The sequence below is a fragment of the Rhipicephalus microplus genome, unplaced genomic scaffold, assembly GCF_043290135.1.
Source record: "Rhipicephalus microplus isolate Deutch F79 unplaced genomic scaffold, USDA_Rmic scaffold_19, whole genome shotgun sequence".
NCBI lineage: Eukaryota > Metazoa > Arthropoda > Arachnida > Ixodida > Ixodidae > Rhipicephalus > Rhipicephalus microplus.
In genome coordinates, this window is record NW_027464592.1 from 3,104,363 (window position 1) to 3,116,703 (window position 12,341).

Below are 12,341 nucleotides of genomic sequence, written 5' to 3' on the forward strand. Positions count from 1 at the left end.
GTACATTAGGAGAACGCGGAAAACTTGGGAAAGCGAAAGGTACTGCGCTAAACCTGGTTCACTATAGGCAGGCTCTGTAGTGGTGTTTACAATCGAGAAATACCTGCGAATGCTCCAGCAAATACCAGTCTCCTGTGGCAAAGGTAACGGTGGCGCTGTGGATATCGCTCGCTCTCCGCAGGCTCTGAGGCGCTTGGTGTTCATATTGTCACGGGGTCGTGACGTGGCCGAAGACAGGAGACTTCGTGTTGGGATTTAACTGTTTATTTGGCTGAACCTGCGCCCGGTAAACGGAAAGTCTAATTACAGCAGCAGTCTTGCACAGATAGCAGTCTCGGACTAATAGCGGCGAACGGAGCGTCGGCCTTCGATCAACAACTCACAAGCGGCGAAGCGCGTCGGCATTTATACTCTTGCTGTCGAATGTTCTAGCGTTATCGCTGGTGGTGGCGTAGGTTCCAGAAGAATCTGTACCGTTCGCACAGTGGGCATGATCTTATCGAAATGATCTACTACAGTCCGGAACCTCCTCGAAAACTGCAGGCGCGGTTTGCGCTGAGAATCGTGTGGTGTTTTGGGACGATAACAAAAACTTGGGAAATGGAACGTGGCAATATCAAATGTGACCTTTCTTTTGTAATGAAAACAAGTCTATATGAAGCCAAAGTTAAAACAAAATGAAGCAAGTAGAAACAAGAGCGAGGCAAATAGACATTATGGGACATACACTGCTTTTCTGATTTACATACTTGAATATCATTACCATCTCATATTAATCAGTATCTCTAAAGTTGTCTTTATTTGCGAATGGCTGCCTGGGTTTATAATTTTCTTTCCAAAAATGTTGTCATCATACAACTTCTGGTTACACTAAACATTTTCCCCTTCTTCAATTTGAACACAACTGATCCTGCAACATTGCTTCTATTAATAATGAACCTATTTACTGTGAGTAACATTTGGCAGATGGTTCACCAAAATATTAGTGTGGCAGGACTTCTTTTGTAGGTTTACTCTAAATAGTAGGTTGTAGTAACACATCCAATGAGCTTTGTTTATTTCAATGGCGGGAGCTTCCGAGAATCAATAATAAAAGCAACGGGAGAAATCTAAATGCAAATAATGTTACATTAGCCGAAATTCTGGAAGAAACTGTCGAAGAAGAGGGACATTCATTGAACAAACTGCACGTGGAAGTGTTTCTCCCGTGCACATTCTGCAGGCCTCCGTACACTCTAAATGAGTTGCACCCCTAAAGGGGCTTTACCGTGTCTGAAACTAACGCCTAACAATGAGAGTGCTTTGGAAAACTAAATCACCGATGTCAAGGGTATTTCGGTGATTCAAAACACCCTTGTAGTAGGGTGTTATATGTTCGCCAAGCGCCCTTGAGGGTGCCAACTGGTGCACAGTGTAGCAGCACGACATAAGTTGGGTGATAGGCAGCAACCCCGAGAGGCTCGAAACTGTATGAGCTGTTTCGGGAGAAAAATGGCGGAAACGTAGAAATTAAAGGAGTCAGTGCACGCTAAGGAAGTAAATACGGTTAGAGAAAACCAGCAAACATTATTAAATTGTAAAACAAAAGTAAAAATAATTCAAGCAGGAAATAAAAAAACTTGAATAACACAAGAGAAGCAAAAAGTTACAGTAACAAATGTGAATATGTCTGCTATACGTGCAAAGTCAGCTGAACAAGAAAATCAAAACGAAAAAAAAACAGTGAGTAGAAGTAACTAGTTCTTGAAGAAAACAATAAAGAGGCTAATTTTTGTCTACCTTGTAGGCGACATGGCAAATGTTCTTGTGGTGGATGGCGTAAGAAATAAAAAAAAATGAGGGGACCCTAAAGCTTTGCCTTTAGGAGGTGAACCTGATAGCGACATTCTGTTCGTAGTGAGTACTTCAAACACTTAGTGCATGAAAACTTTTTCGAATTTACTATTCACCCACTACGTGGCCTTAAGGAGTATAGGCGCAGTATTGTGTGCGCCTTTTGTAGAGGGGCACCGGCTTTCAACCACGTAGCCATCATGATAATCACAAATTCTGACTCACGTTGGCATCGGACACTTGACCACGCATCATTGATGCAATATTTAATGTTGCATTTTAAAACATATTAACAGAACGTGTGTGGCTGTGAAGCATGACAGCTACTTTAACTGCATTTCCAAGAAAAGAAAGTTTTGTTCACTGTTTTTAACGCGATAGCATTAAAAAGCTTTTTTCGCAGAAATTGCGGCGTGAGTGTCGTAGGTTGTGAGCGAAAAATTCCCTTATACTTGACCGAAAAATATAGAATGATGCAAATAAAATAAATAAATGATAAAAAATCCTGTAGCAGAGTGGGGACCAGAGCAGCGTTGTTTGCGGGATCGAGCGGGAATATAACAGGGTCGTTTGCGGGGCAAGCGGATGTTCTACTACACGGCCATGCCTCTACTTGTGAGAACTGTGATAAGAACTTCCTTTGCTTGCAAATTCAGTTAAAGTAGCCTCATGCCTCACAAACGCACACGTTCTTTATATATCTTTCCCGATGCAAAATCAAATATTGTAGTAATAATGCGTGTTACAAGGTTTGATTGCCAGTGAGCGTCAGACTATGTGATTATCATAATGGCTCCGTCATTGAAAGCCGGTACCACACTACAAAAGGCACGCACGCTACTGCGCCTATTCCCTTAAGGGCACGTAAAAGTGTACAGTAAAGTCGAAAAGGTTTCGTGCACTAAATGTTTAAAGTACACACTATGAACAGGATGTCGCTATCACGTTCAACTCCTAAAGGCCAAGCTTTAGGGTTCCTTAACTTCTAAACATCCGCTTGTCCCGCGAACGAGTTGGGTTTGATCTCCCACTCGGACCCCAACAACCCTGGCTCGGTCCCCACTCAGCACCAGTGTTCCTCATTATTTATTTTTTCAGTTTGCATCGTTATAGACGTTTGGGTCACGCATAAGATGATGAATTTTCGCTCACAACCTACGGCACCGACGCCGACACGGGAATTTCGATGACACTAGCTCTTCAACGCGCTCGCGTTAAAATATTAGCAGAAAGAGAAAGATATAGAAGGCAGACCACTCACCACACACGAGTGTTGAAACACAAGGAAAGGTAGAAAAGATGGCAAGGCTTAATCGAAGGAGTCCAAGGAAGGGGCATTGATCAGCGAGAGCTACACGGTGCCAGGAGATCGGGGACGGCGGGCTTATTGGTGAGAGTTATGCTGGAGTCAGAGATCGCGGATGACACAACCGTTTAGCACAGAATCCACCAAGCAACTTCTTCAGTAGGTATATGTGAGGTACACGTATGAGAAGCTAGCACTGATTTACGTGGTTCCATTTCCCTTTTTCAGTGAAACAGAGATAAATTGTTCAATTAGTGTGCCTCGGTTAACGACATTTTGGTTGAACTCAGTCATTTAGGCAGGCGCATATAACGCGGAGGTAAACAAAGGAAGCAACGTGGGTTAATAAAATATTCACACAACTTCAGGAACTTCATGAGCTTTACAAATTATTGCTAGAAAACTTTCGATGAGGATGTATAAAAACCAAGATCGTAAGTTTGATGGGTGGATTTATTGATATGTGAAGTTTAAGGTCCCAAAATCACCTTACGAATATGAGAGACGACGTAGTGGAGAGTTCCGGGAATTTCGATCACCTAGTGTAGGTTGCACCAAAATCTGAACACATGGGCCTATAGCGTTTTCGCCTCCATCTGAAATGCAGCCACCGCAGCCGGCATTCGATCACGCAACCTGCGGGTCAGCAGCCGAGTACCTTAGGCAGTTAACCACTGCAGTGGGGCCAGTGATAAGTGGAGAAATAACTGAACTAACAATATGAATTTCCATAAAATATTGCGCCCTACATGTAAATTGTACACAGTGACCATAACTCGGAGAACGGACTATATGCTGTAACAAATTACAAAATGTAGAACACGCTGCCAACATATTGATGAAAGTGTAATTTTTCAAGTGGAAAACAACTGTGAAATTGTATGCAAATTATGGGAGACTTCGAATGAAATCTTGGTATCTGTTTTTTTAACTATCCAGAAGTAAAACAAAACTAAGTCTGCGCCAAATATTCCTGTCATAATCCAAATCTGGCGTCTTCTAATTATAAACGCAGTCTAAGTAGAAGAGGCAAACATTGCTCGCACAGCAATATCTCAAATGCACAATCGCGTAAAAATAAAATTTAAGATAACTACCAAAATTATTAAAATTAGCTGTTTCAAGTATTTGGCAAGCAGCAATTCTGACAGCTGCGAACGATTCTTCATCTACATTTTTACATGCCTAGGCAGCTGCACAGAAAATGTGTCCAAAACTACCTATGGTTAAATACATTGATTACCTTTAGCTGAATGGTAAAGAAGCACAGAGAATGAGCATTCTTAAAGAATTACTCCAACTGAAGTTTCCAATTTACACATTACATTGTAGGAACTCAAAAACCTGTTGAACATCAGTGTGGGATGTAGCTGGGGGTAAATAAAGCTATGAAATATTATAGGCAGTGACTCGGACAGTGAGAACTTAACAAAAAGGATTTTGTTAAGCAGAACAAGGTATGTTGAGCGACTATATCACAAACAGTGCTAAATTTATTTTGTGCTGTTTTATTGGTGCCGTGGAAAAGATTTGGCTATTTGTCTTAACTTTGTCAATGCGATAACGAGAAGGTGACAAATAGTTGCTTGTGCTGTTCGAACAATAATTACTGTATTTCTTTCTTCTTAGACCGTGCGTAATTTTCAACGCACACGTACATTCGAAAGTGAGTATAACGCCTGTTCCATAGTGATCGCGCCACAGCAGGCACCCACTAATTGGAAGAACGCATGACACAAACGAACCCGTGTTCCGTTTTGTTTGTTTAAATTACGTCGCAATATATGTAGCAATCCACTTTTCTTTCGCCAAGATACACTCGGACGTCTGTGCATTCTATTGAAATTTTTGTAACGAATATGGTAGGAGAACAAACCCGACCAAAGCGTGTGTTATAACAGCACGTGTGCTTGTAACACATGTTGCAAATTATTCGCCTCTGCATGCTTTCTCCTCGAAGTCTCATTTACTTTGAAATAGAAACAGGGGCGCCGGGCGTGAATTGATTGAAATTCAAAAAACGAGAACCAATTACGGGAACTGCAAAGTAACAGAAAGCAAAATGGTAATCAGACCCATATCTACATTCCTGCTCCGTGCCAAGAGGCCTGAAACGGAAGCAATTTTCCTCGGGCTCGGAGTGAGCGAATACGTCCGCTTTCTCATTTCTCTCGATCCGAAGCACGGAAAAAAAATTTTCATAGGAGGCATCTTACGTTTGCTGTAACCTTGTAATAGTACTTAGTTTTTTTTTTTGGAAAGGTTGTATATTTTTTTAGATGAAATAGAAAAGCGTGAATTGTTGTAGTGTTAGGTATATCGCTTTTATTTTTTTAGCCCTCGTGAACACTTTAATGAACAAAGTTCAGCGCGAGAAATGAGCAAAATATCTTGGCAAATTTATCAAGACGCGCTCAATTTTTCTCTTTTTTCTGTATGCACCCCGCCTCCTTTTGATTAAAGCACAGTAGCCATGCTATTAATTTTGGACCGGAAAACTCTTTGCAGCTCGCTCCTTACACTTTCGTGAACAATCGCCACTGAGATATCAAAACAAGAGTATTGACCTAAGGCTTACAAAAAAAAATTGGCCCTGTATTTGCATGTTACACTGCAAATGTCGTCGAAAGACGATAGTCTTGCTTTCTGGAGAGAGTGAAAAAAAAAACGTTGATTTGATGTTCTGCGCAAGGAAATCGGTGAATGGTATTCTGGAGCGTGGTGTTGGAGTGCCTCGAGCGTGCAGAAGGAGGCGAACGAGTGCATCAAGTCACATTACACGTGAGACATGACCGCTATCCGGTAGTTATCTTGAAAAACGAAACGCGTGGTGTGTTCGCCCGTCTCGGAGGTTATAAGGTCTAGAACGCAAGGTGACGGGTAAGTGCCACCACCGTGTCGTCTTAGCAAAGCGTTGGAAACACTCGCCATTTTGTGCAAGCGTTGCGTGGCCAGTGTAGCGGGATGAACGCTATGGTCCTTAAAATTACCTTTGTAGGCATTTTCTAGCAAAAGATACACATACAGAACAATTATGTGTTGTTGTGGTGTCTCAGATATGCGCGATAATTGCGTTCAATACACACCCGCACAAGTATGAACGATGAGTCTTGAGCAATAATTGTGGGTGCTGCAGATGGGGTCAGCTGTTTGGGGCATCGTCTGGTGCATTTTAGGGTACCGTTAAGGGCGGACAAGCAGACAGACAGACAGACAGACAGACAGACAGACAGACAGACAGACAGACAGACAGACAGACAGACAGACAGACAGACAGACAGACAGACAGACAGAAAGGCAGGCAGCCAGGCAGGCAGGCAGGCAGGCAGGCAGGCAGGCATACCGAAATTTTTGCGTCGAAGGTCCCCTCGTTCATAAAAAGACTTGAAGGACACTTCAGCTTTGACTTCAAGATTAGAACGCGAAAGCGCAATCAGGTCCAGTGTGTACAGATGTGTTAACTGCTCGCCTGGCTTCTATTCTCGGTGAGAGCCTATACCATGCCGCAAGCAGACGAACCCATGTGTGCTTGGCATTCATTGATCGTTTCAAACTACCGTAAATGGTCTCCTCCAAGTAGCAAACTTGAGCCTCTGCCATAATTCTTTCGATTACGATTGAGCGAAGTGCGCATCGTTGTAAGGCAACACGTGAATCTTGGTAGCTGCTGACTTCATGGGTGCTTTTGCTGAGGAGGATGATTAAATATGTCATAGGTGCTTGGTAATGAGTGGGCCTTTAAAACATCCGTTCCTCACGTAATTTACATGTTCTGATGCGTGTAGCAACTCTACGTTTCTGCCATGTAATATTATAAACCTGTTGTGGAAACTTATTGCACTGCATGACATTCATCAAGTGTTCTTTTTTCTTTTGAATCTACTTCAAACAATGCATGGTTCTGGCGTAGCATACCTGTTTTTTCCGCAGAAGGCCTGGTTTAAATTTTCACTTAACGTAAAGTTTTTATTATTTATTTTATGTGCACAAATATCTGTTTTCTTCGAAAGGTAACACTTATTATATCGCTCACAACCAACGCAGCCGACATCAACAACGACGCCGACACTGACGCCAACGCTAACGCTGCGATATCTACAGAACGAGCTCTTTTACGCCACCGTGTTGTAAGGTATTTTTTCCTTCATTTGTTGAGATAATGTTCGTTAGCATTCGTTTGCAGACAACCCCACATGAAAAAATTGTGGAGCTAGGGAACGATCGCCTATCTTTTTTGTGAGTATGCCAGTATCAGTGCACCCAGAAATCATCATTCAGTCGCGTTAGATAGACATGACAACCAGCTTTTGTACGCTGAAACTATCCTAGGACAATGATCGCAAACCTTCTCAGCACTGAAAGCCAGGAAAACGTGGATGCGCTACTTGCGCAAAAAAACTTTTGAAGCGGTACTGAAACAAAAGCTTTGGCTTTGCATTTTTCTGCTGCAATGTGTTGTTGGGGGGGGGGGGGGTGTTAGTCATGACACGACACATCGTTTGCTGTAGCACGCGACAGATAACTCATTAAAAGCCTCTCATTGTGGACTTGGAGGCTATGTTGTAGATAAGTTTCAGTTTTGGTTTGAGAGCTCCAAAAAATGTGTGCCGCTATCGCCACCTAGCGTGTGCAGCTTTTGACCACGTCGGAACACAGAATTGGGACACACTTCCGCACGGTCCGCATCAAGTATTACTTTCGCATAGGAAACGGGTCTGCAATGTCACAAAACACAGAAATATTGAAGCCTGCGCCACGGCCACGCACTCGCAACCAGCCGCCGAGAAATATAGACTGTAGTAACAAACGCGTAAAAAAATTGCGGCTAAGACGCCATCATAAGTTCTTTTCTTGACGGCAGCGTGGTGACGTGGGGAAGTAGGGGGTCCCTTTGGGGCAGTGTTGCCAGATTTGGCTATATATAGCCAAATCGGGCTACCGAAAAAGATTTTTGGAGTCGTCTTGGGCACGTTGGCTATGTGGCTATATTTGGGCTACTAAAAATCGAAGACTTGTCTCTTTTTGGGCTGTATGTCACGCAGCCGTCATGAACGCTCAAGAGGTGACTCTCGTTGAGCGAACGCAAGTATTTAAAGATGCATTTATATTTGGCCTTCAAGAGGCTGAAAACGTTCAAATTCACCTTAAGTCCACACGCTTCGTCACCCAAGACAGCAGAAAACCGTGTTACGAGCAGCGGCAGTCTATGTCCATTTTTGTCCGAGCGAGCGCAGAATGCCTTTCAGCGTCTCCGGAAGCCGTTCTTTGGCTCTAATGGCATGTGAAGCCCATAATTTTAGGCTGCAGTTGAGTACTAGAAGCCAAGCAGTGAGATGTGTATTAAATGCGAAGCATTTCTTAGCGTATTTCGACGACATTGAGCGTATCTATCTATCTATCTATCTATCTATCTATCTATCTATCTATCTATCTATCTATCTATCTATCTATCTATCTATCTATCTATCTATCTATCTATCTATACATCTATCTATCTATCTATCTATCTATATATCTGTCTATCTAACCACCTAGGACTTTTAGCTCTCCTGGCCGTTTCAATAATGGTATCGATATCAAACTTGGTATGGCATAGCGTGACTGTATGAAAAACATATTTGACTAGACAAACATGAAAATCATGACGTGTATGTCATGGATCTCATGATTCACATATCATGGTCCTGCAGCTCTTGAGGTGGTGTCGTTCACATGGCATGTTTCAAGACTGGTATGGTATGGCATGATTGCACGGCGAACACAAGCGACAGACCCTAACTATAAAATTGTGATATGTGTGTCATGAAACAACATGACTACATGCTGCGTGTCTTTGACGCAAGCGCGTTTCAGGGCGTCCGGCGACCCTTCGTCACGAAAAGAGTGAGACGCTGTATGGTCTGGGTAACGCATCGGCGCGAAATGCAGCATGTCACATTTCGTACCAGTTGCCGTCGGGCTGCGCCGATGGACGCTGGTCGCGCCGGTCACGCCTGGCGTCAAACTATACAGTGCTCGCGTTTCGTTAACGTAGCGCCGCTGTGCCAAGCGCGCGCGCACGTCAACACTTCATTGGAGTATATTGGGCACTTCATGATGCGCTCGCGGCCGTTTTGCTAGCTTCATATACACCAAATTTGATTTTACGTGAATACAATGGATGACAAACATATCACTGGTGCAGACATGATAATCCTGACACACGTGTCATGTAAGAACATGACAACATACCACGCTCATAGCGTGCTCACGGTCGTTTAGCTAGCTCCACATATACTAAATTTGGTATCAGGTGACATTAATAGATGACGAAGGTAAACGACACATCCAAACATGATAATCTTGACCCGGAAGCCATGTATACGGCATCATTTACTTCCACCTCGTAATGTTGTGCTGACTTTAAAGGGACATATCAACCTTTCTCATTCGTGCTTCGCATATCATCGATCGCCACTATACGAGGGATCTGCCAATTTATTAATATAGATGAATGTTATGAGCCAAGCTTGGGCGGCCGCAGCTGTGTGTTATATACCTCATTGACAAAATTACATTACTCCTATTAGAAACTAGCCGACTGTGATGATCGTATAGCTACTGCGTGTTGTCGCCACTAATCGCGGAGGCCACGCGTTACTTTTACTGCTTCTAGGCGGCGGCAACGTTATACTAAAGAAAATAACTGTGGAAAAAAATCTGTTAGAAATAAAGGGGCGGTTCGTGTAACTTTCTTCATGCGTTCTATTCTAGCACAGTGGGTTTGAGGACGGAGAGATCGTCGATTTCACTCTCGTCAACAGAAGTTCTAGTTTTTATTTCATTAAAATCTTCTCCCGTGGATATTGGCGACGCGTTTTTATGACGGAAACACATAGGCTGAGAATTGTATTAAGCCTTTCATAATGACAAGCTGCCATTACAAATGGCTACCTTCGTTCTGTTTAGGGGCGAAGCTCCTTATAGCGGCACCCGTTCATCCCTCGTAGCCGTTGTAGTATGTAACGAGTATAACATTTTGACCTCCAAGTTGGTGCCAATGAGAGATTTCTTCTGTGCACTGTTGAACAATAAAAAATTGCGCTCAATGTACATGGTAATGGCTGTTAATGGGGAATGAGAAACAGGAGCATTCGGCTTTTAGCTAACGCGCACGCTGTGATCCCTATTAGCAGCCACTGGCATATAGATTGAGCACTATCTGACAGGAAAAGGTTGCTACGTTATACTCGCTGGGCATAACCTCCTTGTTTTTAGAAAGCTTTAGCGAGCGTTGGGCCACAGTGCCATGTATACAGTGAACTAGTATATACCATGAACTCGAGATGGTTAAAGGTGGGAAGTAGACCCGAAGCGCAAGGACGTAAGAAAATGTGCGTGTGCCACCTCTCGTTTAGTCCTTGGAATGTCCGCTGGATTGCGGTGCTTCGATATGGGGAATATATGATGAAAAGATGCGAGATGGGGGAACTTGGAGTGTTGAATAGATGGATGAACGGACACCCAGACAGATGCACGGATGGACGCATGAACGGACGTAGGGACGGACGCACGAACAGATGCACGCACGGACGGGCGGATGGATGCATGTACGGTCACACAGACTGATGCATGGACGGACGGAAACAAGAACGAATGGACGGACGAATGCTTCACCCTAACTCATCATCATTCACTCCGTGGATATGCTGCCAATTTTTTTGAATGCGGCATAGCGTAAAAGAGCTCATTTCACAGAAGTTCCGCCGTCGGCACCGGCATCGGTGTCGGCGTCGTTGTGTTGAGCGAAAAATCTAAGTGTGCATCGAACCCGGGTCGTTTGCGTGGCAAGCGGCGTTCTACCACACGTCCGCGCCTCTGCTTGTGGAATCAGTGAAAAGAACTTCCTCTGCTTGGAAATGCAGAGAAGGCATGGATTGATTGATATGTGGGGTTTAATGTCCCAAAACCACCATATGATTATGAGAGACGCCGTATTGGAGGGCTCCGGAAATTTCGATCACCTGGGGTCCTTTAACGTGCACCCAAATATGAGCACACGGGCACAGCCCACAACATTTCTGTTCCATCAGAAATGCAGCCGCCACAGCCGGGATTCGAACCCATGACCTGCGGGTCAGTAGCCGAGTACCTTAGACACTAGACCACCGCGGCGGGGCTTGCAGCGAAGGCAGCTGTCATGCTTGAAAACACACGTGTCCTGCATACAAGCTTGACACTGCAACATGAAGTATTGCAGCAATATCGTTAGTATTCCAGGTACAAGCGTCCATAGCCAACGAGCGGCAAGGGGGGGGGGGTAAACAACAAGAGGGAAGGCAGAGAGCTTTACCAAGCACATGCCCGGTTTGCTACCCTACGCTGGGGGAATAGGAAGGGGGCACAAAGATGAGAGAGAGAGAGAGGAAAGAGAAGACAAAAAGAGAGATAGAAAAAAAAGAGGATTGTCAGTCAATCGGCTGGCGCGTATGCAGCGGTAGCACTAAACAAATGTTAAAGGTGGTCACATAGGTCTGTAGTCCTCAAAAAGCACAAGACAGCTTTGACTGCTTTTTGAGCCGACGAAAGGCGATGACGGTGTTCCAGTAGCATCTGCACAGAGAGTGGCCGATCGTCCAAGTGTCGCAATGCGTCCGAAAGCTTCTGTCTTTCAGAGGGAAATCGAGGGCAATGACATATCAGATGGTCGATGTCTTCTTTGGTGCAGCAGACGTCGCATTCCACATTGTCGGTCAATCCGATGAGGGTTCTATATGCTTTTGTGAAGGCAACCCCCAAACATAGGCGGCAAAAAAGTGAAGCTTCACGTCGACGAAGTCCGGATGGTGGTTGAAGTTCCAGTCGAGGGTTTATTTGGTATAGTCTCGTATGTCTCATGCTTGGGGTGTTCCACTCCTGCAGACTCAGACTACGTGCCAGGTGACGAAGTTGATTTGCAGCGTCAGTCCTTGACAAAGGAATCGAAAGGGTGTGTTCTTCTTGGTGCGATGTACGAGCCGCGTTGTCTGCGGAATCATTGCCACTGATCCCACATTGGCCAGGAAGAAACTGAAACTTGACCTCGTGGCCTGTTTCTGTGACGTGGTGAACGAGCTTGACAACTTCGTAAGTTAATTGTTCATGGCAACCTCGTCGAAGGACTGACTGCATGCTCTGTAGGGCTGGTTTTGAGTCGGAAAACACAGCCCATTTACTAGGTCTT